The sequence below is a fragment of the Cherax quadricarinatus genome, chromosome 10 (genome assembly GCF_038502225.1).
Source record: "Cherax quadricarinatus isolate ZL_2023a chromosome 10, ASM3850222v1, whole genome shotgun sequence".
In the NCBI taxonomy this organism is placed as follows: Eukaryota; Metazoa; Arthropoda; class Malacostraca; order Decapoda; family Parastacidae; genus Cherax; species Cherax quadricarinatus.
Window position 1 is genome coordinate 11,755,429 of NC_091301.1, and position 26,800 is coordinate 11,782,228.

Sequence of the window (26,800 nt, forward strand, 5' to 3'; positions counted from 1 at the left end):
GAGGAGAGAAAGATACATGATAACATGTACCTGGAAAGTACTTGAGGACCTTGTCTCAAATTTGCACACTGCCATAACAACCTTCGGGGGCGTTGATCCCCGAAATACCTTCCATGTAGACTCCAGGTAGGTAGACCCGGCCCTAGGCCGGGCTCTAGTAGGAAAACTCTCGAAACTCAGAGGTATATCAAAGGTAAAAATATGTTATATTCTTGTGCAAAACACCGCCATATAATAACAACAATGACAAAAGAATAATAAAAATATCATCATCATTAGTCATCATGATGATGATGACACCTGTGCTACTGTAGCTGCCATCACCAGGTTAGGAGGAAGGGGAGGGGGTACGGGAAGGAAGGAAAGGGTAATAAGTGACAGGTATAAGAGGGAAGAGGGATAAGCAGGTATAAGAGGCTTCAGGTATGGTGGAGTTGGGTTAACGTGGCTGGCTTGGTGGTGTGTGTGAGGGGGGGAGGGGGGTGTGGTTCCTGATGAGGAAGTTGTGTCTTCTTGGCATAGATTTGGCATAGCCCACATGTTAGTTGGGCACCCTGGCACTCCCTGGCCCCCCTCCCCACACTGCACGCCTGCCACAACCCTCCGCACTCCCGCCACGCCATCTCCGCCCTCACCCACGCCCGCCGCAAGGTCCATTCCTCGCGCGCCGCGCCGCTGCCAGCTACGGCCGCGTAATTGGCCGCGCACTGTCTATTTTCAGCGTAAGGTTCACAGGCTGTGCCATCTCGGATAGCAGGAGGAGGAGGTCAGGCTTGTGTGGCACTCCCGCACCATGGGGGAGGGAGGGATTCTGGTCCCTATTGTCGGGGTGGGTAAGGGCGAGTGTCGCCGGCTGCGGGCTGGTGTTGTGGTGGCCTCTCTGGCTCCTGGTTAGGAATGCCCGGCTTGCTCTGGGACATAGCCGGCGTGCGTGGCATTCTTACCACCACCACCACCACCACCACCACCACCTCCACTACCCCTACCACCACCACCACCACCACCTCCACTACCCCTACCACCACCACCACCACCTCCACTACCCCTACCACCACCACCACCACCTCCACTACCCCTACCACCACCACCACCACCTCCACTACCCCACCCATCTCCCCTCCTCCTTTAGCTTCACCTCTAGGCAGCCTCTGTTTAGCTGGCACCTGATTCTTGTGCTTTGGTGGGATTCAAGGCAGCTAGTGATTAGCTGGGGTTGTTGTTGGTCTTGTCTAGCTGCCCGATGCGTGGAAACTGTAGAGGTAGATGTGGCTAGCTGGCTACTATTGCTTGTCTCTCCTAGCTATGGTTAATTCAACAGCCCCTGCTTGCTCGCTCCTGTTGCTAGTTCTTAGCTGTTGTTAGTGCTTCGTAGCTGTGGCTAGCTACTCCTGCTTAGCTGTTGCTGTTGCTAGTGTTTCCTAGCTGTGACTAGGCACTGGTTTTTCCTCCTCCTTGAGGCGTGGTGGTGGTAGTGGTTGCGGTGGTGGTAGTGGTTGTGGCGGTGGTGGTAGTGATTGCGGTGGTGGTAGTGCCGCCAAATCTTCTTTCCCGTTTTGGCACTAGGTGCTAGAACTGAGAAGTGGGACACCCCACACCTGCCTCATTCCCCCCACACCTTCCTTCCCTCCAAAATACTTGCTTTCCGTGAGAGAGAGAGAGAGAGAGAGAGAGAGAGAGAGAGAGAGAGAGAGAGAGAGAGAGAGAGAGAGAGAGAGAGAGAGAGAGAGCGCACTCACAGGGGACCACGTGTTCCGCTGAGCTGTGAGAAGTTCTGAGAAGTCTTGTGTGTATGTGTGTGTGGGGGGATGTTGCTCTCTTCACCTCCCACAGTAACTTCAACCCACCACTCCCCTCACGGTATTCCCTCATTCCCTCTGGTATCCCTCCTGACACTCCTCACCGTAAGGTATCCCTCGTGGCACTCGTCACTGGGAGGTATTCCATCACTCCCGACGACGATTGAATGAAAACTGGGTATTTGCCCGCCAACATGGCGGACATTGTTGCTCGTGCCACGTGACTGAGAACTCTCTCTGGCCGATAGAAAGTGTGTTGGTGAGTATGTTGTATGATTTATGCAAAACTTGTGATATATATTAGTGGGCAGCGGTTCATACACTCCAATGTATGGAGTGATGAGGGGGGAGGGAGATTGAGGTGGTGGTGGTGGTACCTGAAGGATGTTTTCGGGGTTGGGGGAGGAGGGTAAGGGGCCAGCGGTAACAGCCTGGTTGATCAGGCCTTGATCCACCGGGAGGCCTGGTCAAGGACCGGGCCGCGGGGGCGTTTACCCCCGGAACACCCTCCAGGTAGACCCTCCAGACCCGGTACCAGAACAAGCCTCCCCGTGGATCAAGGTGTGATAAGTAAGGCTGTTAACGCTGGTGTTCCACGCAGTCCAGCGTACGAGCCACAGCCCGGCTGGTCAGGAACGTATCTGTGGAAGCTGTCAGGGTCCCACTTGAAGGCAGCCAGAGGTACGTTGATAATTCCGTAAAAAGTCTTGATTAACGTCTGTCAACTAATATACAGAAAATTGGGAGGGGACTCGAACCTTAGTCCTGGCATGTAGCAGGTCCAGCTCTATACCACCGAGCTGAGAAAGTGTGATGGTAATGATTGTAGTGGTGAAGGGGGAGGGGGGGGTGATAGTAGTGGTCAAGACTAGCGTGAGTGGACACGTGGTACAGTGGACACAGTACTGGTTGATTGCGGCAGCATAAAACAGTGTTACGTCATGGTGACACTTGTGTTGCATGAGGCTGCTGCTGCTGGAGCTGGTGGTGGTTGTGGGTGGGGGTAGTGGGGAGGTGGGGTTGTGGGGAGGTGGGGTAGTGGAGAGGATCTGCAAGATTCGTGTTATGGTTGGTAGAGAGAAGAGGCGGGTGCGAGTGAGGGTAGGGTAGGGAAGGCTGGTGACGGGGCGGATACCAAGATATAATTTCTTGGTGGGGGTCAAGATGTTGGGGAAGGGGAGGAGACTTTTGGTGGGGAGGGGGTGAGTGAGAGTTGAAGAGGTGGGGGGGTTGAGGGTGGAGAGTGATGAAGGTGTGAGTCATGGATGAGTCAGCTGGTGACGGTTCACGAGAAGGAGAGAGAAATGAATGTTGGAGGCTGTGTTACGTTGCCTTTGTTGTGTTGTGCGTGTACACGCGCACGCGCGTTTGTACTCTTCTTGTGATGGCACCAGTAGAGTCTTAGCTCCTGGTCCTGTCCCTCAACTCGTATCGACTGGTTTAGTTATTTCTGACCTTTAGGGCCCGAGCATACCTGCTCTCGAAGCTGTATATACTGTCTGCCTCCAGTGCATCTCACATACCACCATACTGGCCCCAACGAGGGTTGGGGGGCGAACCTCCGCAAGCAACTCCAGGTAAACTTTGCTACAAGACTAAAAATAATCTTGCTTACCTCCCTGTGGCTCATCATCGCCTCAAACGGCTCTCTCTTTGCCACCTGCCACCTGTTCCTTGCATAATAAACACCCTTGTACCTATCCACCCTCTTCCTCTTGTGTATTTTTATAGTATGATCCTGTACACCTCTTGCGATGTACTGCAATGGAAGTACCTCATTGTACAGTTATATGCCTCATGATTCCTCTCCCACATTAATATTGCTCCAGTTCTCCGTAACAAGATTCTGAATTATATTGCAGTGAGGTAATTAAGTTGTAGTAATGTCAAGGGGAATTCTCTAGCATTGAAGTGTTGAGTTATTGGTCAATTTCACTGTTGTTCTAACCATCTTCTTGATCCTCAGTTCCCCTCTTTATTATGTATATTTTGTTCTTGATTATTTTTGATAATAGTAACATTGTATTAGAGGGAAAAGTGATTGAGTTTTTTCTTCGTGTATAGATGTGAAGCTGGGCAGTGAGTGCTGGTAGAAGGGAAGGTCATTAATAGTAAATATAATTGTTATTAGTGGACTTTAGGGTTTACCTGGAGAGGGTTTCGGGGGTCAACGCCCCCGCGGCCCGGTCTGAGACCAGGCCTCATGGTGGATCAGGGTCTGATCAACTAGGCTGTTACTGCTGTTGATAATAAGTTCGGGATCTTTCACTTAAGAGTCTGCCTTCTCGTATTGCTAGATATATACCTGTGCCTTACCTCTCCTTGTAGCCTATTTCCTTCACTTCTAGTACCGGTGTTGTTGCTAGCCTCAGGTTAACTAGCTTTGGGTATACCGCTGAAGTTATACTATTTATACTTACAGTAATGTGTTTACATAAATGTTTACTTTTAACTCTTCTTGTACTTGTTGTGTAGCGTCTCACAGGTTGTGTTCTATGTCACTTTGCAATTATCAGGATGGAATAAAGTAGGTATTTTCTTGGTTTGAAGTCTTTTTAAATATTCTTGGAGTCTTTCATGTCTTCTTCATTGTTAAACTTCTCATTAATCTTCTGGCAAGTCGTGTACATGAACAAGAAACTGAAGGGACCCAAGCACTGATACCCTATGTACTCCACTCGTCACCCATGCTCGTTCCAACACCTCCTCCCTTACCATTCATTACGCTGTCTAATCTTAGCATTAAGTTTTCCTATCTAACTGAGTACCTTCACTGAAAACTCTGCAAGCTCTTTCACGTCATATAGCATTCTCATGGTGGCACTATATCGGATGATTTCCTACAGTCGATGAAGGTAATCTAGTCAACCCTCTCTCTCTCTCTCTCTCTCTCTCTCTCTCTCTCTCTCTCTGATTTATTCGTTTCACCAGGTCACTATACTCTAGTACAGGAGTCCCCAACCTGCGGCCCGCGGGCAGCATGCGACCCTTCTAGGAAATGGATGCGGCCCTCACATGAAATTATGAATTCACTTTTATGTAGGTTCCACACAACACAGTGTCAACAAAACCGTGTGGCCCTCATCATACATTTGACCATCAAATGCGGCCCACTTGTGTAGGAAGGTTGAAGACCATTGCAGTTTAGTAGATTCGTGAGACAAGATTTCCCATTTCTCAACCCATTTTGGTTATCGCCCATGATTCTATTTTTATTTTCAAGATGTTGAAATTAATCACGTCTAGTAATTTAGCAAATATGCTAATTAACAGAACAGGTCTATAATTTAGTACTTCCTTTTCTTTCCTTTTTATATATTAGAATTAAATTTGCAATCTTTCAAATGTTTGGCACTCTCCTTTAAAATTTATTTATTGCATGTTCGTACTGAGAGGTTGCACAGTTCCTGACAGCCTTCCACCTGAGGCCATAGTCTCTGTTCCCACTGTTTTCTTGCACGTAAATTCCTTTGTTGTTCAAATTTTCTGTAATCTTTGCTTCTCGTTCCTAGCATTATCCTGGCATCTTTCCAGATGCTCCAGTAAGGACCTCTTTGAACCCCATTACTTATTTACATACCTCACTGCCGTCTATTATCACCTCACTCACCTCCTTCAGTTTTAATACCTGGTTCCTTCCAGTAATATTTTTTTTTTGGCATACGAGACCTGGTCTCGTATGCCGCGAGGGCGTTGACCCCCGAAACCCTCTCTAGATATACTCCAGGTATATTTTACCATACGTCAGCTTGGGCTCTGCTGTGCTATTTTAGATTTGTCTTTTTTTATTTGTCTTCGTAGCCTAGAGCAGTCGTACCTAGTGCTTCTTCATTCCTCGTTTTCTGCTGTCTCTCTTATTCTGTGTTCACCATTCCCTTTACTTTTGACCCTTTTCTCTCTCCTCTCTTCTCTCTCCGACCTTTATTATAAACAACGAGCTCTTTATATTCTTCACATTTCTTTTCCTTCTTGCTGGTGCAATTCTGTCCGTGATATCCTGGTATATCTTAAGTAACCTCCGTCATCCGTGTACAGACATGACTTACATTTCTCTTTCTCACAGAACTTCGTTCATCGGCAGTTTATTTACCTCTGTAATTACCTCTCATTTATGATCAGATTTATCATACATTATTTAGTTCTTATTTCTCCCCGTCGTCTCCACCTCCAGCAGGAAGTTAAGTCATACTGCCATGTTTGTCTGTGCCTGATTCACTTAGAGAAAACAGTAGATCCAGTCTTACTGGTTCTTACCTCCCCTCATATCCTTTTGGTGTCTTTTAAAGCGTTAGCTTAGGAAATTTTTCATCATTCTTCTCCGAGTTTCTCTTTCCACTTGTGATTCCCAGTTAGTGTCTCTGTGAATCAAGTTTCCAGTGATGGGGAACTTTGCTCTGTTACTTGGATATTGCTGTGTCTTGAGTTCTGTAAAGTACAGTCCGTGTTTCCTTACCTAGAATCTACCTGGAGAGTAGATTCATGCTGGCAGCATGCAGTCCACTGTACGAACCACAGCCTGGCTGATGGGAAACTTGACTTTGGCAACGCATTCAATTCCCTCTTGAAGACCACAATGAGTCTTTTATGTATGGTGGGAGACTGGCTGAATACTCTTGGCCACCATACACTTATTGTGTTGTCTCTGTGTTCCTTGCTTCATATGCTTTCATTGTCCCTGTTGTGTAGTCTCTAATGTCTCCGCTGCAAAGGTATTTGTTCAAAACTGTACCACTATTCCACTGTTATTACTACCACTAACTACCTCCGACACCGCTGCCGTCGCCGCTGCTGCTACTGCCACTACTACCACCACCACCACCACCACCAGCCTACCACTACTATTACCAGTATTATCTATCTAGCACCGTTATTGCTTGTCTCAGGAACAATTTGGATTAACCTATATTCTGACTCTTCAGATATTCCTCTTCCTATTTCTCAATTCCTCTTCCTTTAAACCTTGTCCATCCTCCCTCTTCTCGTTCTGCCATAAACCCTGACCTTCCCCCTCTTCCTTCAGCCTGACCTTCTCCCTCGTTCTCTCCCTCTCGTGTCCCCTGGGAATGACTGGTGTTGGTGTCTTGAGGTCGTTATTCCCACGTATAATCACGCCAGGTGGACCTTAGCTTCCGTCTCACCTGCTAATGTTTACCTTACTCTCCCCTGCTTGTTATCACGAGGTGATTGTGCCTGTCCAGGTATACTCACCCAGGTGTCTTTGTGGGGGGTCGAGGCACGGCTCTTCACCCCTTCCCTCCCTCCCCCCCTCTTAAATTGGTTTGACCTATATCTACCACTTTCTGGCCTTTGGGGCTCCACCATACCTATTCGTGAAGGTGGGTATTGAGTTTACCTGAACACAGTCATCCTTTAGCTTGTCCCACCTTTATTACCACCTTGAATCGTACGTCACTATGGCTCCTTTTTTTTTTCTTAAAGCCTCTTCCCATCTCAAACAATTTAGTCTGTCTTGTTGATGTTTGGATTATTTACCTTGTTATCGTGTCCCCCTCTTTTCTTTCCAAGTTTCTTCAGGTATCTCTGTCATGTAGGGGTTCGATAACGTGGGTTGGGTGAGAAACACTCACGTAGGCTGTTAAGTACGTATATTGGATGGGATATATGGGAAGCACCAAGCCTGACCATGGTACTACTAAGATCTCACTAGTCTCAGCTTCAGGACTTGAGTCTTGTTGCAACCCTTTAGATTTAAAAGAATTAAAAAGCACAATACCTTGACTACAACAATACACAAATAACCCGCACATAGTAGAAATAAACTTTTCGGTCCAACTTAGACCATTAACCAGTTACACACAAACGCGAAGGGATGGGAGCCAATATACCTGGAGGTTACCTGGAAGTTATTCCGGGGATCAACGCCCCCGCGGCCCGGTCCATGACCAGGCCTCCCGATGGATCAGGGCCTGATCAACTAGGCTGTTACTGCTGGCCGCACGCAGTCCAACGTACGAGCCACAGCCCGGCTGATCCGGCACTGACTTTAGGTATCCGTCCAGCTCTCTCTTGAAGGCAGCCAGGGGTTTATTGACAATTCCCCTAATGCTTGATGGGAGGCTGTTGAACAGTTTTGGGCCCCGGACACTTATGGTGTTTTCCCTTAGTGTACCAATGGCGCCCCTACTTTTTATTGGGGGCATTTTGCATCGCCTGCCCAGTCTTTTACTTTCGTAGGGAGTGATTTCTGTGTGCAGATTTGGGACCATTCCTTCCAAGATTTTCCAAGTGTAGATTATGATATATCTCCCTCCTGCGTTCCAAAGAGTACAAGTCAAGTGCTTCCAAGCGTTCCCAGTAGTTAAGGTGCTTGACAGAACTTATACGTGCAGTAAAGGATCTCTGTACACTCTCTAGATCTGCGATTTCACCTGCTTTGAATGGAGATGTTAATGTACAGCAGTATTCTAGCCTAGAGAGAACAAGTGATTTGAAAAGGATCATCATGGACTTGGCATCTCTCGTTTTGAAAGTTCTCATTATCCATCCTATCATTTTCTTTGCACGTGCGATCGTGGCACTGTTGTGATCCTTGAAAGTGAGATCCTCAGACATTACTACTCCCAGGTCCCTTACATTATTTTTCCGCTCTATTGTATGGCCGGAGTCTGTAGTATACTCTGTTCTAGTTATTATCTCCTCCAGTTTTCCATAACGGAGTAGTTGGAATTTGTCCTCATTGAACATCATATTGTTTACCGTTGCCCACTGGAAAACTTTGTTTATATCTTCTTGGAGGTTAACCGCGTCCTCAGCAGATGACAGCCTCATGCAGATCCTAGTATCATCCGCAAAGGATGATACGGTGCTGTGGTGTATATCTCTGTTTATGTCTGATATGAGGATAAGGAATAAGATGGGGGCGAGTACTGTGCCTTGTGGAACAGAGCTCTTCACTATGGCAGCCTCCGATTTAACTCTGTTGACCACTACTCTTTGTGTTCGATTTGTTAGGAAGTTGAAGATCCATCTCCCCACTTTCCCAGTTATTCCTTTAGCACGTATTTTATGGGCTATTACGCCATGATCGCATTTGTCAAATGCTTTTGCAAAGTCTGTGTATATTACATCTGCATTCTGATTTTCTTCCAGTGCATCCAAGGCCATGTCATAGTGATCCAGTAGTTAGTTGGAGTACATCTGGAGTTATATCTTCAGTTCACCTATCTGTTACAAGTAAATTTAGGAAATTTTATTAATATAGTTGGTATCTTATTTTCATTAATATGACACCTCATCAAGATTAGAGTTTTCTAACACTTCCCCAGGGTGCGACCCACAACTATAGATTAACACACAGGCATCCATTTTTACTGGTGGATAAGCACAGGTATAAGGAAACTTATCCATATGTTTCTCCGTGACAGAGACTCGAACGTGGAACCTTGTTATTGCAAGTCGAATGTGTTTGTATTTGGAGACTGGGGTAGGTTGGGCGGTAGTAGGCAGAAAGAGAATAGAATTGTTGAGGGAGAGTGAGAGAAAAGGGCTGGGGAGGGAGGAGGTCAAGCCAGTGACAGATATAAGAAATGTTGATGGGTATATTAGGTGAGACTAGATAACTTGAAGAAAAGTAGAGGACTGCAAGAATAAGTGGTAGAGGTGGTGAGTAACGTGCGTGTGTGTAGTCACAACAGCTGCCTCAGTGCTCGCCTCTTGCAAGGAATTGAACAGTTAAAGTTTACAAACTTGGATTACGAGGAAAGTGTGCAGTCATGCTTGTTTGTTTGTCTTGTACGTCGTTTGTTGTGACGGCTGAGCGTGCGTCACTGCCGCGTACATGCAGGGGCCCAGGAGCTGTTGCGGGGTCTCAGTGATGCCTACGTGGTGGCCCAGGAACTAGAGCTCTGCCACTTCAGGCTCATTGTAGAGAGAGTGGAAGTTAGAAAGATTTCAGGCTTGGGGATTCTCTCTCTCTCCTGGGGCACATGATGGGGGGAGGGCCCTCCCCTCCATCATCCCGGGGCACACGACAAGGGAAGGGGCATGGTAGCGAGGTTGTCTTCCCTTCCCCTGTGGCACACGATGAGGGAAAGCGGAGTTAATGGAGGGGAGAGGGGTTGGATGGGAAGGTGAGGGGAGGGAGGATGAGGGAGATGGAGGGGATACTCAAGAGTATGACTTGATGGTGCCCAGATGTTGAGGCCAACACACGCTTCCCTTCCTTCTCTTTACCCGCCTGGACCTGGTTTCTGAAACTTTTATTTACACTATAACGAGCGCTTCGTATTATTTGTAAAAAGTGCTTAGAACTAGTTAAATACCAGACTCTGGGACTGCAGTCGTCTACCAAACCTCTTTTGCTCCTAAGTAGTTATTTCGGTGTACAGGTTTGAGACCAGTATCTTCCAGGTGTACATTATGATGTATCTTTCTCGCCTGTGTTCTAATAAGTACAGCTCGAGGAACTACAAGCGCTCCCAGTAGTTTACGTACTTGACTGTGTTTACATAAGGTGTGAAGGTTCTCTGTGCATTTTCCAGCTCAGCAGTTTCGCCTACTCAGCAATACTTCAGCCCAGAGAAAAGGAGTGACCGAAAGAGGTTCATCATTGGCTGGCTTGGCATATCTTATTTTGAAAATTCTCGTTATCCAGCCTATCATTTTTCTTGCATTTACAATAACAACATCGTCGTGCTCCTTGAACGTGAGGTCTTCTGACATTGTCACTCGATGTAGTAACTGAAATTTGTCTTGTCAGAGGCCCACTGGTAACAGCTTGGAGGCTCGTTTTGTTTTTTTATGGATGACACTCATACAGATTCTAGTATCGTCTGCAAATGTGATAAATGGTTTAGAAAACCGACAAGTTGAAAAATGAGACACTTGTGCAACATTTGGGAAACTTGACAGAATCAATGAGTCCCTCAGCCTGGAGGCTGAGGGACTCATTACCTCAAACTCCTCCTCTTTTTCCACCGTTCTCTTTGTAATAAAGTTGGTAGAATTACCGACAATATGTAAAGTAAAAGGACACAAGTGCAACTAATGTGACATTTATTGTGGCAACGTTTCGCTCTCCAGGAGCTTTATCAAGCCATTACCATAAAGCTCCTGGAGAGCGAAACGTTGCCACAATAAATGTCACATTAGTTGCACTTGTGTCCTTTTACTTTACGTTCTCTTTGTGTTGGACTGAAGAAGCCATTGGCTGGCGAAACGTTTCAACAACAGAGATTTCCAAATGTTGCACAGATGTCTTGTTCTTCAACATCGTCTGCAAAGGATGATGCAGTGCTATGGTTTATGTCCCTGTCCATGTCAGAGACCACGAGAAGCGAGTCCAGGTAAACAGACGGCAGTTCATTACCTCCAGAAATAGACCAAAGAGTTCCTCGGGAGGGTAATTACCCCAGGTTATTAGCCATTGTTCCACAGGATTTAAGAAAAGCACAGACATAGTTCCCCCTTCACGAAGGAAGCAGTAAAACTCCGGCAAAAATAATTACAGACGAGCAGCACTAACATCATACACCATGGAAAAATAGACACAACTGCTGTTTAATGTGATCTGTTATTGACTACGTTTCGCGCACACAATGGGCTTTATCAAGTCACTAACAAATCTACTTGAGCAAAGAATACATAAGTATAAGGTGGAGAATGTTGAGTAGGTTGTATTAGAGAGGCAGGTGCAGGTCCGCAGGAGACTTGAGATACTGCCTTTACGAGGTGCCAGATCAACCAAGCTGTGGTGACGTGTGAACCAGCAGGTCGACAACGTCGACATCAACAGCTTGCTTGAACAGGCAGCCCTCGCGGCCTCTGTCATAGGTAAATCACAGACTAAGTTCCTCTCCCTTATCGCCGTTTGTCCCCTCACATATTCTCTCCCCTCCATCCCCATCTTACTCCTTTTTCTATCCCGCTGCCTATAGAAGAAGGTAAGAGCACTTTCCTGATATATTCAAGTTGGCATAATAAGAAATAAACTTCTGTTTACGTCCCCCCCTTCTCTCTCTCTCTCTCTCTCTCTCTCTCCCCTTTCTTTTTTTACCCTTTATCTGCCTTGTCTCCTTACACATTTTCTCTTCCTTATTCCTCTGTTCCCTATTCCCCGCCCTCTTCTCTTCCCATGCATTTTTCCTTTCCTTCCTTCCCTCCCCTTTCCTTCCCTTTCCTCCCTCCCTCCCCTCCCCTCCGTCCCTCCCTGCCTCCCTCCTTCCCTCCCCTCTCCCTGCTTTTCTGCTCTAAGGAGGTGTGAGTGGTGGGTGTGGATGGTGGGTGTGAGTGATGGAGTGAGTCAACCTTACTTAAAATTAGTAACACTAGGAGTGTGTAGCAGGATACCCTATTGTATATGATGGTTACTTGGTGGTAACACCCTCACTGTAAGGCAGGTTACCCTATTGTCTATGATGGTAACACTCTCTTGTGTGTACTTTCACAAATAATGAGGACCTGGTAAGAAGCATAACAATATCAGAAACAACTAATTTGGATCGCAGTCTAATGGAAGTCCAGACTCACATGCACAGGTGTCTTGACCAGCAAAATGCATACAGCTACGAGGGTACCTTTACCAAATTCAACTTCAGCAACAGGAGCATCAACTGGGATCGGGTAAACCATGTCCTAAATGAAACATGTTAGGAAGATATCTTAAATATCATGGATCCAAACCAGTGCCTTGAAAGGATCAACTTCCTGGCAGCTGAAGTGTGTTCAGAGTATATTCCCCTAAGAAAAAAGAAGATAAGTAAGCTGGAGAGATAGAGAGAGAGAACGAGAGAGAGAGACACTCCCTCTATAGGAGAAGGCGAAGAATCACTGAGCTCTTCATGGGGGCTAAATTATCTGAAATACGGAAGGAAGCACTGACCAGGGAAGTGGAAAATATTGAGCTTAGGTTAAATGATTTATACAGGATCCAGAAGAAAGAAGAGGGCCTAAAACCAATTAGCGGAATGGAAAGAAATCCAAAATATTTCTTTTCATATGCCAAAAAGAAGGCAAAAACAATATCTAGTATCGGGTCGCTGCTCAGACAAGTTGGAACGGGTCGCTGCTCAGACAAGTTGGAACTTACACAGATAACAACAAAGAAATGAGTCAGATACTAAATTCTCAGTATTAATCAGTTTAGAGATTGACAATTCAAATGATTTTTTTTCATGAATGAGCCCCAAAACCCTGTCAGTGTATGCCAAATTTCTGACATAACCCTAACTCTACTAGATTTTGTAAAAAACATGGACAACATGCTCATGCGCTCAGCCCCAGGCCTAGACTCGTGGAACTCTGTGTTCATTAAGAACTGCAAGAAATCCCTTTCGTGTGCCCTTAGTATGCTATGGAGAGGGAGCCTAGACATAGGTGAAGTCTCACAGTCACTAAAAACAACGGATATAGCCTCACTCTATAAAGATGGCAGCAAAACAATAGATAAGAACTAGACCAGTAGCTCTAACGTCCCACATCATAAAAATCTTTGAAAGAGTTCTAAAAAGCATGTTTGGAAATCACTTGGATTCCCAACTGTTGTACAATCCAGGGCAACATGGGTTCAGGGCAGGTCGCTCCTGCCTCTCACAACTACTGGATCACAATGATATGGTCTTGGATGCACTGGAAGAAAAACAAAATGCAGATGTGGGATACACAGATTTTTCCAAAAGCTTTTGACAAGTGCGATCATGGTGTAATAGCCCACAGAATGCGCACTAAAGGGGATAACTTGCAAAGTAGGCAGATAGATCTTCAACTTTCTAACCAATCGAACACAAAGAGTAGTGGTAAATAGAGTTAAGTCGGAGGCTGTCACACTGTAAAACTGTTCTACAAGGCACAGTACTCGCCCCCATCCAGTTCCTCATCTTCATATCAGACATAGACAGAGATATAAACCACAGCACTGTGTCATCCTTTGCACACGATACTAGAATCTTCATTAAAATGTCATCCATTGAGGACACGGTAGATCTCTAAGCAGATATAAACCAAGTTTTCCAATGGGCAAGGGAAACCATATTATATGCAATTAGGACAAAATCCAACTTCTCTCTTATGGAAAACTGGAGGAAATATGCTGCAAACTCTAATCACTCAGTACAGCGGAAAAGTAGTATGAAGGATTTGGGATTGATCACAACGGTGTCACTATCACATCTGCGAGGATAATGATAGGATGGATAATGAGAACCTTCAAAACAAGAGATGCCAAGCCAGTGATGATCTTTTTTTAAATTACTTGTTCTCTCTAGGCTGGAATTTCTGCTGTACACTAAAACCTCCATTCAAGGCAGACGAAATCGCAGATCTAGATAATGTACAGATAACCTTTACTACTCATAAGTTCGGTCAAACACCTTAATTACTGGGAATGTTTGGAATCACTTGATCTGTACTCATTGGAGCGCAGGCGAAAGAGAAACATCATAATCTACACCTGGATGGACTGGTCCCAAATCTGCACACAGAAATCACTCTCTACGAAAGCAAAAGACTGGGCAGGCGGTGCAAGATACCCGGAATGAAAAATTGGGGCGCCATTGGTACACTAAAATAAAACATAATGTGTCCCGGACCCCAGGTTGTCTTCAGGAGGGAACTGGACAGGCACCTAAAGTCAGTACTCGACCAGCCGGGCTATGGTTCATACGCTGGACTATGTGCGGCCAGCAGTTACAGCCTGGTTGATCAGGCCCTGATCGTTCCAGTAGAGCTGGAATCATTATCACTTAGGCTCTCTCTCTCTCTCTCTCTCTCTCTCTCTCTCTCTCTCTCTCTCTCTCTCTCTCTCTCTCTCTCTCTCACACACACACACACACACACACACACACACACACACACACTCACACACACACACACACACACACACACACACACACACACACACACACACACACACACACACACACACACACACACACACACACACACACACACACACACACACACACACACACACACACACACACATGAGCGGCACTTGGCTGTCTTTATTGGCAGGACGTTTCGCTCCTTCTGTAGAATATAAGACTGAGGACTGTTAGAAGTTTGTTATTTTGATGTGATCAGTCCCTCAGCCTTGGTTGATCCATCCTGTAAGAATGATCCTCTGTAAGAATGATGCTCTCTTTCTCTAAGAATGATCCTCTGTAAGAATGATGCTCTCTTTCTCTAAGAATGATCCTCTCTTTCTCTAAGAATGATGCTCTGTAAGAATGATCCTCTCTGTAAGAATGATCCTCTCTTTCTCTAAGAATGATCCTCTGTAAGAATGATCCTCTCTTTCTCTAAGAATGATCCTCTGTAAGAATGATCCTCTCTGTAAGAATGATCCTCTCTTTCTCTAAGAATGATCCTCTGTAAGAATGATCCTCTGTAAGAATTATCCTCTGTAAGAATGATCCTCTGTAAGAATGATCCTCTTTGTAAGAATGATCCTCTCTGTAAGAATGATCCTCTCTGTAAGAATGATCCTCTGTAAGAATGATCCTCTCTGTAAGAATGATCCTCTGCAAGAATGATCCTCTCTGTAAGAATGATCCTCTGTAAGAATGATCCTCTCTGTAAGAATGATCCTCTGTAAGAATGATTCTCTCTGTAAGAATGATGCTCTGTAAGAATGATCCTCTCTGTAAGAATGATCCTCTGTAAGAATGATCCTCTCTGTAAGAATGATGCTCTCTTTCTCTAAGAATGATCCTCTGTAAGAATGATGCTCTCTTTCTCTAAGAATGATCCTCTGTAAGAATGATCTTCTCTAAGAATGATCCTCTCTAAGAATGATTCTCTGTAAGAATGATGCTCTCTTTCTCTAAGAATGATCCTCTCTTCCTCTAAGAATGATCCTCTGTAAGAATGATCCTCTGTAAGAATGATCCTCTCTGTAAGAATGAACCTCTCTTTCTCTAAGAATGATCCTCTGTAAGTATGATCCTCTCTGTAAGAATGATCCTCTTTCTCTAAGAATGATCCTCTGTAAGAATGATCCTCTGTAAGAATCATCCTCTCTGTAAGAATGATCCTCTGTAAGAATGATCCTCTCTGTAAGAATGATCCTCTCTGTAAGAATGATCCTCTGTAATAATGATCCTCTCTGTAAGAATGATCCTCTCTGTAAGAATGATCCTCTGTAAGAATGATCCTCTGTAAGAATGATCCTCTCTGTAAGAATGATGCTCTGTAAGAATGATCCTCTCTGTAAGAATGATCCTCTGTAAGAATGATTCTCTGTAAGAATGATCCTCTCTAAGAATGATCCTCTCTGTAAGAATGATCCTCTAAGAATGATCCTCTCTGTAAGAATGATGCTCTCTTTCTCTAAGAATGATCCTCTGTAAGAATGATCCTCTCTAAGAATGATTCTCTGTAACAATGATCCTCTGTAAGAATGATCCTCTGTAAGGATGATCCTCTGTAAGAATGATCCTCTGTAAGAATGATCCTCTGTAAGAATGATCCTCTCTGTAAGAATGATCCTCTCTTTCTCTAAGAATGATCCTCTGTAAGAATGATCCTCTCTGTAAGAATGATCCTCTGTAAGAATGATCCTCTGTAAGAATGATCCTCTGTAAGAATGATCCTCTCTGTAAGAATGATCCTCTCTGTAAGAATGATCCTCTGTAAGAATGATCCTCTCTGTAAGAATGATCCTCTGTAAGAATGATCCTCTGTAAGAATGATCCTCTGTAAGAATGATCCTCTGTAAGAATGATCCTCTCTGTAAGAATGATCCTCTCTGTAAGAATGATCCTCTGTAAGAATGATCCTCTGTAAGAATGATCCTCTCTGTAAGAATGATCCTCTCTGTAAGAATGATCCTCTGTAAGAATGATCCTCTGTAAGAATGATCCTCTGTAAGAATGATCCTCTGTAAGAATGATCCTCTCTGTAAGAATGATCCTCTCTTTAAGAATGATCCTCTGTAAGAATGATCCTCTGTAAGAATGATCCTCTCTGTAAGAATGATCCTCTGTAAGAATGATCCTCTCTGTAAGAATGATCCTCTGTAAGAATGATCCTCTCTGTAAGAATGATCCTCTGTAAGAATGATCTTCTCTGTAAGAATGATCCTCTGTAAGAATGATCCTCTCTGTAAGAATGATCCTCTGTAAGAATGATCCTCTGTAAGAATGATCCTCTCTGTAAGAATGATCCTCTCTGTAAGAATGATCCTCTGTAAGAATGATCCTCTGTAAGAATGATCCTCTGTAAGAATGATCCTCTCTGTAAGAATGATCCTCTCTTTAAGAATGATCCTCACTAAGAATGATCCTCTGTAAGAATGATCCTCTCTGTAAGAATGATCCTCTGTAAGAATGATCCTCTCTGTAAGAATGATCCTCTGTGAGAATGATCCTCTCTGTAAGAATGATCCTCTGTAAGAATGATGCTCTAAGAATGATCCTCTCCATGATATACCTGTGACCATTTTCGAGGGTTTGCTTGCCCCTCCTTTCCTTCCCCTCCCCTTCCCCTCCCGTCCCTTCCCCTCATAACTTGGGGGATACCTTGATGCCATTAAAGTGCTCTTGATCAAAGGAATTGGAGCTACCTTCCCCTTCATCTGATCAGACCTCATTACCTCCCATTCCTTAAAGGTTCGTTCCATCTCCGTCGATATAATTATTATAATAGTAATAGTAATAATAGTAATAATAACAATGATGATTATAATAATGTATGCTCTCAGAGTTATGTTGTCTTGTGTTGGAGTTAAGAGTCGTTGTGTTACGTTTGTGTTGGAGTTAAGAGTCGTTGTGTTACCTTTGTGTTGGAGTTAAGAGTCGTTGTGTTGCCTTTGTGTTGGAGTTAAGAGTCGTTGTGTTACCTTTGTGTTGAAGTTAAGAGTCGTTGTGTTACCTTTGTGTTGGAGTTAAGAGTCGTTGTGTTACCTTTGTGTTGGAGTTAAGAGTCGTTGTGTTACCTTTGTGTTGGAGTTAAGAGTCGTTGTGTTACCTTTGTGTTGGAGTTAAGAGTCGTTGTGTTACCTTTGTGTTGGAGTTAAGAGTCGTTGTGTTACCTTTGTGTTGGAGTTAAGAGTCGTTGTGTTACCTTTGTGTTGGAGTTAAGAGTCGTTGTGTTACCTTTGTGTTGGAGTTAAGAGTCGTTGTGTTACCTTTGTGTTGGAGTTAAGAGTCGTTGTGTTACCTTTGTGTTGGAGTTAAGAGTCGTTGTGTTACCTTTGTGTTGGAGTTAAGAGTCGTTGTGTTACCTTTGTGTTGGAGTTAAGAGTCGTTGTGTTACCTTTGTGTTGGAGTTAAGAGTCGTTGTGTTACCTTTGTGTTGGAGTTAAGAGTCGTTGTGTTACCTTTGTGTTGGAGTTAAGAGTCGTTGTGTTGCCTTTGTGTTGGAGTTAAGAGTCGTTGTGTTACCTTTGTGTTGGAGTTAAGAGTCGTTGTGTTACCTTTGTGTTGGAGTTAAGAGTCGTTGTGTTACCTTTGTGTTGGAGTTAAGAGTCGTTGTGTTACCTTTGTGTTGGAGTTAAGAGTCGTTGTGTTACCTTTGTGTTGGAGTTAAGAGTCGTTGTGTTACCTTTGTGTTGGAGTTAAGAGTCGTTGTGTTACCTTTGTGTTGGAGTTAAGAGTCGTTGTGTTACCTTTGTGTTGGAGTTAAGAGTCGTTGTGTTACCTTTGTGTTGGAGTTAAGAGTCGTTGTGTTACCTTTGTGTTGGAGTTAAGAGTCGTTGTGTTACCTTTGTGTTGGAGTTAAGAGTCGTTGTGTTACCTTTGTGTTGGAGTTAAGAGTCGTTGTGTTACCTTTGTGTTGGAGTTAAGAGTCGTTGTGTTACCTTTGTGTTGGAGTTAAGAGTCGTTGTGTTACCTTTGTGTTGGAGTTAAGAGTCGTTGTGTTACCTTTGTGTTGGAGTTAAGAGTCGTTGTGTTACCTTTGTGTTGGAGTTAAGAGTCGTTGTGTTACCTTTGTCAATATTTGCTTCTAGTTCATATTTCTGTTATTCTTATTTCAAGTCAGTGACTTTTAAGTGAGTTGTGCTGAGGGTGGTATATGGGTGAGGAATTGTTGGGGTGGAGGTGTCGGGGTGAAGGTGTAGAGTTTGGGCGTTGGGGTAGAGTTGGGGTAGATGCTGATGAGGTTAGAAAAGTGTGAGACAGAGAGAGTAATTATTTTTTTTTAATTCAAAGAAGGCACATAGATGCCTTTTACCCAATACCTGTGAGTTTCGAGAGTTTTCTTACTCTCGGAGCCCGGCCCTGGGTCAGGCTTGTCTGGTCCTTGCCTGGTCATCCAGGCTGTTGCTGTTGGCGGGCCGTTGGTCCACATATCCATAACAACCTGGTCGATCTGGCATTTGTCCTGTTTCGTCTTGATGACTTTACCCTTGTTCCATCCTTGTTCTGATAATGATAAAAGAAACAATGCTTGTAAAATATTGCATACTTCAGGTAGTGGCTGTGCTGAAGTTTTCCTACACAAGCTATAACATTCCAGCAGGACTGGACTGAAGTCTGCTTCAGAGGGTCAACGCCCCCGCGGCCCGGTCAAATACCAGGTCTCCTGGTGGTCCAAGGCCTGATCAACAATACTTCGATTTACTGCTGGCCGCACGCAGTTCGGCGCATGAGCCACAGTCCGGCTGGTCAGGCACTGATTTGAGGAACTTGTCTAGTTTCCTCTTGAGGACAACCAGAGGTTTGTTGGTAATTTCCCTGGATGCAACTCTCAACGGTATGCTAATGTAAAGGTACTTAAGTTTTATTGCTGGGTTGGCGGGTGTGAAAGGTAACTTGCCCAAATGTTTCTCAGTGCTAGCTAATCGAACCTGGGTCCTTGTGATTGTGAGTTTAATACTTTCACCAGTGAGCTACGCCCACTTACCCACTCACCCACCCACCAGAATCTGTTCGCCACCTACTATCGGCACAATCCATTCAAATATCACCCATCTACTTGTGCATGCATCCATCCACAGATCTCGCATCCTTCAGCCCACAACCCCACCGCCCAGCCATCCTACACGCCCAATCACTCATCCACCCGCCTACCCACATACCAACCCTCCCATCCAAATATCCACACACCTGGAGAATAAGAAGTCGTAATACCGTGGCTGGAACAATTTACCAAAACCCCGCACACAGGAGAGGAACCTTATGACGACGTTTCGGTCCCTCCAGAACCATTGTCAAGTCACCCACCTTTGTAAATATCCACCCACCCACTTACCCAAATATGAGCCACAGACTCTACCACTTCAGATAAATTATAGTTTTCGTTGTCATTGTTGTTGTTGTGTTAACTTTCCCTCTTCATGATACTGTTCGTGTAATCTTCATTCTGGTTTATGCTGCGTTTTTATTTAATGTATAAAACGCACTTATGCTACGTGAGATACCTTTATTGTGGGAACGTTTCGCCATCCAGCGACTTTATCAAGGACTGATGAAGTGTTACAGACAAGGGTAAGTAAAGTATTACACAATTCGGACCGAAACGTCGTCGTAAGCGCCTCTCTCCTATGTGCGGGTTATTTGTGAATTGTTCCAGTTACGGTATTGTGCCTATTTATTCTTTAAAGTATTAATAACCCTGTATCGTTGTGTACGGTTCTCTACCTTCACCTATTTGACAGGAGTGTCAAGTGTGCATCGATGAGGTTCGCCGGTGCTCCCGGCCCGGGTCTGGTCCAGTTGGTGACCCGGTCAAGTGTGCGTCGTCCAGGGTTGGTGTTGCTAATCTGTTTACACTCAGACATTTACTCTGGCTGCTGGTGGTAATGAGTCTCCCTTACAGGCGCTAATTTTATTATGATGACCAGTGATTGATAGGGTGCTGGAGAGGGTGTGGGGACGGGATTGGTGGGGAAGGGTTGGTGTGAGGGGAAGGTAAAGAGGAGGAAGAAGGGAAGGTTGGGAAGGGAAAGAGATGGGAGAGAGGAGAATGGAGCTAAAGGGACCGGGAGGAAAGAGAGATGACTTAAAACGAGGCCTGGAGAGAGGGGAGGAAGTGGGACCAATAAAGGGGAGAGGGAGGATTGATGGGGATGAGTGGGACAGCCACCACTACTTTGAGAGCCGTTTATTTATTGAAGACAAATGTTCCCACTCAGGCCTTGATGACTCGCTCGGTTGGTCATGAAGAGCATCTTAAGGAACTATGTCAATACTGCTGTAGTTGTATACTTGAGAACACAAGGACACTCAGGGGAATTTAAGTAAAGCATGACTGGTCATGTGCTTCTGGGGGTACGTGGACCAACTTAACTTTATAACAACTGTTATAGTCCCTCTAAACAGTAAATATCCCAAACCTCTCCTTTAGAGTGCAGGGATTGTACTTACCACCTCCAGGACTCAAGTTCAGATAACTGGCTACCCTGAATCCTTCCAACTTGCTCAAACTCCAACAGCTCGTTAAGCCCCAGAAACCATTTGCCTCCACTCACTGTTATCTAACACGCTCTTATTATCCCTGTAAAAAAAAAATAAAAGTTCAGTTACCCTTAACAGACACTTAGAATATCAAGCTCCGTCATGTTAAGGAGTGTGGTAGTTTTCCGGCGACGGAGACTAATTTTGATAACTTTTTCTTCAGCTAATATAATTAGTGACAACATAACTTATGAAGGTTCGTATACAAGTCATGTACATCCTTCTCACTAGTCTTACTTCAGTGTCACTCTTGGGCGCTAAAGTCACTTGTAACAGCATTATTTTAGTGTTTGTTTCCGTGTCTTACTCAGTTGTGACAGTGAATGTAACTAAGGGGTAGTTGGTCACTAAGATATTTATAACATTTGGCAAAATAGAGGAGTTTACCTGGCAGTCAAGTGGTTGAGTGTTGCTGTTTGTTAATATCTTAGCTGATGATGTGACGAGACGTAGATTATTTAATTTTTCTGAACTTCATTTAGAATGATAGGCTTTTTCTTATGTCCTGCTGTATATATAGATCAGGATGTTGGAAAAATGTGAAAATGCAAACTCTAGGACAGTTTACTGGAAACGTTACGGTCCTGGGACTTTGATCATCGGTACAGCATTTAGAAAAATAATTTATAATCACGTTGAATATTATACGACTTTAGAACACCTGTCGGTGGTGTACTGAGAACATCTGCCGGTAGTGTACTTGAGAACACCTGCCGGTGGTGTACTGAGAGACGAATCTCTCGTCTCGGCTGATCAGGAACTGATATTAGGAAATTATTCAGTTCCTTCTTAAAAAAAAGAAAAGAGTTGTATTGTAGCCCCCCTTATGATTAACGGCAGATTGTTGAAGAATCCTGGGCCCCGTACACTTATTGTGCTGTCTCATTGTATTCATGGCACCGTTGTTTTTCACTGGGAGTATGTGGCACCGTCTGCCGAGCCTTTTGCTTTCGTAGGAAGTGATATCTGTGTACAGATTTGGTTCCAGTTCCTCTAGGATTTTCTAGGTATAAATTATGATGCATCTTTCTCCCCTGCATTCCAAGGACTACAGGTCAAGAGACTTAAAACAGACCCAGTAATTGTTTGACTGAACTTATACGAGCAGTGAATCTTTTACGTACATTCTCTAAGATCTGCTATTTTGCCTACTTTACAAGGGCTGTTACTCTTAAGCAGTACTCCAGCCTAGAAAGAAGTGACTTGAAGAGGATTATCATTGGCTTGGCATCCCTTCTTATGAAGGTTCTCATTATGCATCCTATCATTTTCCTTGCGGTTGTGATAATGACATTGTCGTGATCCTTGAAAGTGAGATCTTCCGACATTTAGAGCTACCCAGGCTATTAGCTTCATTAATGTCATTAGGTAATTTATTACATTTATTTGCAACTCTGTTGTAGATTATACAACACTTGCTTTCCTAAATACTTTCTAAATCAATTTTTTTTTGTGAATTATATCCAGTATATTGGTTAGATAACCTCAGCACCTCATTTATATCTCCTTTATCAACACCTGGCTGGTTCACGTAGGATATAATTGTGTCCGTGATAGCATATTATACGTAGTGCTATTGTGATTACTACTAGCAGTTATATTCGTGATATTCCATTATGTACAAGTGTTGTGATTCTAATTATTTATATCTGTTCCCTCAGGTACGTTGTAATGGCTCAGGTGGCGCCAGATACTACTCACTGCTCACTATGGGGCTAGTGACCACTTTGTGGTAAATACACCTGCTGCACCTGTTTATTGTTCACCTAGTACTAAATAGGCACCCGAGTGCTAGTTTCTTTACACTTGCTGTTTACACATAAGTGAATATATTCCTGGGTTGAGTAAGTGGACATGTACTTTCAGTTGCCACTTTAATGCAAATATGTAATCAGCCAATCACATGGCAGCACGTCAGTGCCTAAAAGTATGTATACGTGATCAGGGGGTTTAGTTGTTAAGACCAAACATCAGAATATGGAAGAAACGTGAGCTAAGTGACTTTGACCGTGGATCGTATGTGTCTCTCTCTCTCTCTATATATATATATATATATATATATATATATATATATATATATATATATATATATATATATATATATATATATATATATATATTGTGGCGCAGGATCGAATCCTGGCTAGCCGCAGTTTTGCAGACAAAACCTTTTGAATGTTATATTCGTAGGCTACGTTTCACTCGCCGGGGCTTTATTAAGCCCCACAAGGTCAGAAAATTGACGTTTTCAAGTGGGAATCGGACCGAAACGTCGTCATAAGTGTTGGTTATTTATGTATGAGGATCGGTTGCTAGGGTGGTGGGGGCATGGGTTCTACTCCGATAACTCCATCAGAACCAGGAGGGTATGGGTCCTACTCTGCTCACACTACCCACACTGAGGGGCATGTTGGATATCTTGCTTGATCAGACCGTCCATCGGGAAGCCATGGTCAGGTACCGGGCCTCGGAGGCATTGACCCACGGAACAGACTCCAGGTAGTCGGGTCTAACCCTCACCACAACACAGTAAACCATCAGTCGTCATTAGACGAATTCAAGGTGTGATTGTGCGTTGTTATACTGACACATCATGGTGACCTTGCGTACTCATTCACTTCGTGTGCTTGAATCACAGTCTCCTATTGGCCAACGCTTTTTACAAATTCTCCATGACTGTACTTCGAGCAATATTCCGAGCCGAGTTATAAAAAAAACTAGCTTCGGTAGCCAAATCACTTTGCTTACAGAGTGGAAATAGGCTATTTTATTGAGTGACTAAATTAGATTTAAAAATTTTTATCTTATTTTTTTCGCAGTTTTGATTCACTAACTCACATAAAATACCGTCGGATTTGTCTTTAGTTGGTTCTTACCTGTAACATGCATGTGATCAGCTTCGAGAGGTCTTCTACTCTTGACGCTCGTTCTCAGGTCAAGCAGCATTTTTGACTTCCTGGAGTTTACCTGGAGTTTACCTGGAGAGAGTTTCGGGGGTCAACGCCCCCGCGGCCCGGTCTGTGACCAGGCCTCCTGGTGGATCAGCGCCTGATCAACCAGGCTGTTGCTGCTGGCTGCACGCAAACCAACGTACGAGCCACAGCCCGGCTGATCAGGAACTGTCTTTAGGTGCTTGTCCAGTGCCAGCTTGAAGACTGCCAGGGGTCTGTTGGTAATCCCCCTTATGTGTGCTGGGAGGCAGTTGAACAGTCTCGGGCCCCTGACACTTATTGTATGGTCTCTTAACGTGCTAGTGACACCCCTGCTTTTCATTGGGGGGATGGTGCATCGTCTGCCAAGTCTTTTGCTTTCGTAGTGAGTGATTTTCGTGTGCAAGTTTGGTACTAGTCCCTCTAGGATTTTCCAGGTGTATATAATCATGTATCTCTCCCTCCTGCGTTCCAGGGAATACAGGTTTAGAAACCTCAAGCGCTCCCAGTAATTGAGGTGTTTTATCTCCGTTATGCGCGCCGTGAAAGTTCTCTGTACATTTTCTAGGTCGGCAATTTCACCTGCCTTGAAAGGTGCTGTTAGAGTGCAGCAATATTCCAGCCTAGATAGAACAAGTGACCTGAAGAGTGTCATCATGGGCTTGGCCTCCCTAGTTTTGAAGGTTCTCATTATCCATCCTGTCATTTTTCTAGCAGATGCGATTGATACAATGTTATGGTCCTTGAAGGTGAGATCCTCCGACATAATCACTCCTAGGTCTTTGACGTTGGTGTTTCGCTCTATTTTGTGGCCAGAATTTGTTTTGTACTCTGATGAAGATTTAATTTCCTCATGTTTACCATATCTGAGTAATTGAAATTTCTCATCGTTGAACTTCATATTGTTTTCTGCAGCCCACTGAAAGATTTGGTTGATGTCCGCCTGGAGCCTTGCAGTGTCTGCAATGGAAGACACTGTCATGCAGATTCGGGTGTCATCTGCAAAGGAAGACACGGTGCTGTGGCTGACATCCTTGTCTATGTCGGATATGAGGATGAGGAACAAGATGGGAGCTAGTACTGTGCCTTGTGGGACAGAGCTTTTCACCGTAGCTGCCTCGGACTTTACTCTGTTGACGACTACTCTCTGTGTTCTGTTAGTGAGGAAATTATAGATCCATCGACCGACTTTTCCTGTTATTCCTTTAGCGCGCATTTTGTGCGCTATTACGCCATGGTCACACTTGTCGAAGGCTTTTGCAAAGTCTGTATATATTACATCTGCATTCTTTTTGTCTTCTAGTGCATTTAGGACCTTGTCGTAGTGATCCAGTAGTTGAGACAGACAGGAGCGACCTGTTCTAAACCCATGTTGCCCTGGGTTGTGTAACTGATGGGTTTCTAGATGGGTGGTGATCTTGCTTCTTAGGACCCTTTCAAAGATTTTTATGATATGGGATGTTAGTGCTATTGGTCTGTAGTTCTTTGCTGTTGCTTTACTGCCCCCTTTGTGGAGTGGGGCTATGTCTGTTGTTTTTAGTAACTGAGGGACGACCCCCGTGTCCATGCTCCCTCTCCATAGGATGGAAAAGGCTCGTGATAGGGGCTTCTTGCAGTTCTTGATGAACACAGAGTTCCATGAGTCTGGCCCTGGGGCAGAGTGCATGGGCATGTCATTTATCGCCTGTTCGAAGTCATTTGGCGTCAGGATAACATCGGATAGGCTTGTGTTAGTCAAATTTTGTGGCTCTCTCATAAAAAATTCATTTTGGTCTTCGACTCTCAGTCTGGTTAGCGGCTTGCTAAAAACTGAGTCATATTGGGACTTGAGTAGCTCACTCATTTCCTTGCTGTCATCTGTGTAGGACCCATCTTGTTTAAGTAGGGGCCCAATACTGGACGTTGTTCTCGATTTTGATTTGGCATAGGAGAAGAAATACTTTGGGTTTCTTTCGATTTCATTTATGGCTTTTAGTTCTTCCCGCGATTCCTGACTCCTAAAGGATTCTTTTAGCTTAAGTTCGATGCTTGCTATTTCTCTGACCAGTGTCTCCCTGCGCATTTCAGATATATTGACCTCTTTTAGCCGCTCTGTTATTCTTTTCCGTCGCCTGTAAAGGGAGCGCCTGTCTCTTTCTATTTTACATCTACTCCTCCTTTTTCTTAGAGGAATAAGCCTTGTGCATACATCGAGTGCCACCGAGTTAATCTGTTCTAGGCATAAGTTTGGGTCTGTGTTGCTTAGTATATCTTCCCAGCTTATATCGGTTAGGACTTGGTTTACTTGGTCCCACTTTATGTTTTTGTTATTGAAGTTGAATTTGGTGAATGCTCCCTCATGACTAGTCTCATTTTGTCGGTCTGGGGCTCCATGCATACATGTCTGAACCTCAATTATGTTGTGATCTGAGTATATTGTTTTTGATATGGTGACATTTCTTATCAGATCATCATTGTTAGTGAAGATGAGGTCTAGTGTATTCTCCAGTCTTGTAGGCTCTATTATTTGCTGGTTTAAATTGAATTTTGTGCAGAGATTTAAAAGCTCGTGTGAGTGTGAGTTTTCATCAGAGCTGCCTCCTGGTGTTTTTTCTGCAACAATATTATTTGCTATATTCCTCCATTTTAGGTGCCTTAAGTTGAAATCCCCCAGGAGCAAGATGTTGGGTGCAGGAGCTGGAAGATTTTCCAGACAGTGGTCAATTTTTAACAGCTGTTC

At 44.2% G+C, this 26,800-nt stretch overlaps 1 protein-coding gene across 5 annotated transcripts in view; it reads left to right on the forward strand.

Moving 5' to 3' along the window:
- Positions 1 to 26,800, forward strand: part of sd (TEA domain transcription factor 1 homolog scalloped) — a 469,086-nt gene that overhangs the window by 121,909 nt on the left and 320,377 nt on the right. Inside the window, exon 2 of one of the 5 annotated variants that reach the window (XM_053775575.2) lies at positions 22,813 to 22,883. The exons of the other annotated variants lie outside the window; for them this stretch is intronic. The gene's annotated coding sequence lies outside the window, so the exon portion shown is untranslated. The remainder of the gene's footprint in view (positions 1 to 22,812; positions 22,884 to 26,800) is intronic. 5 annotated transcript variants of the gene reach the window in all.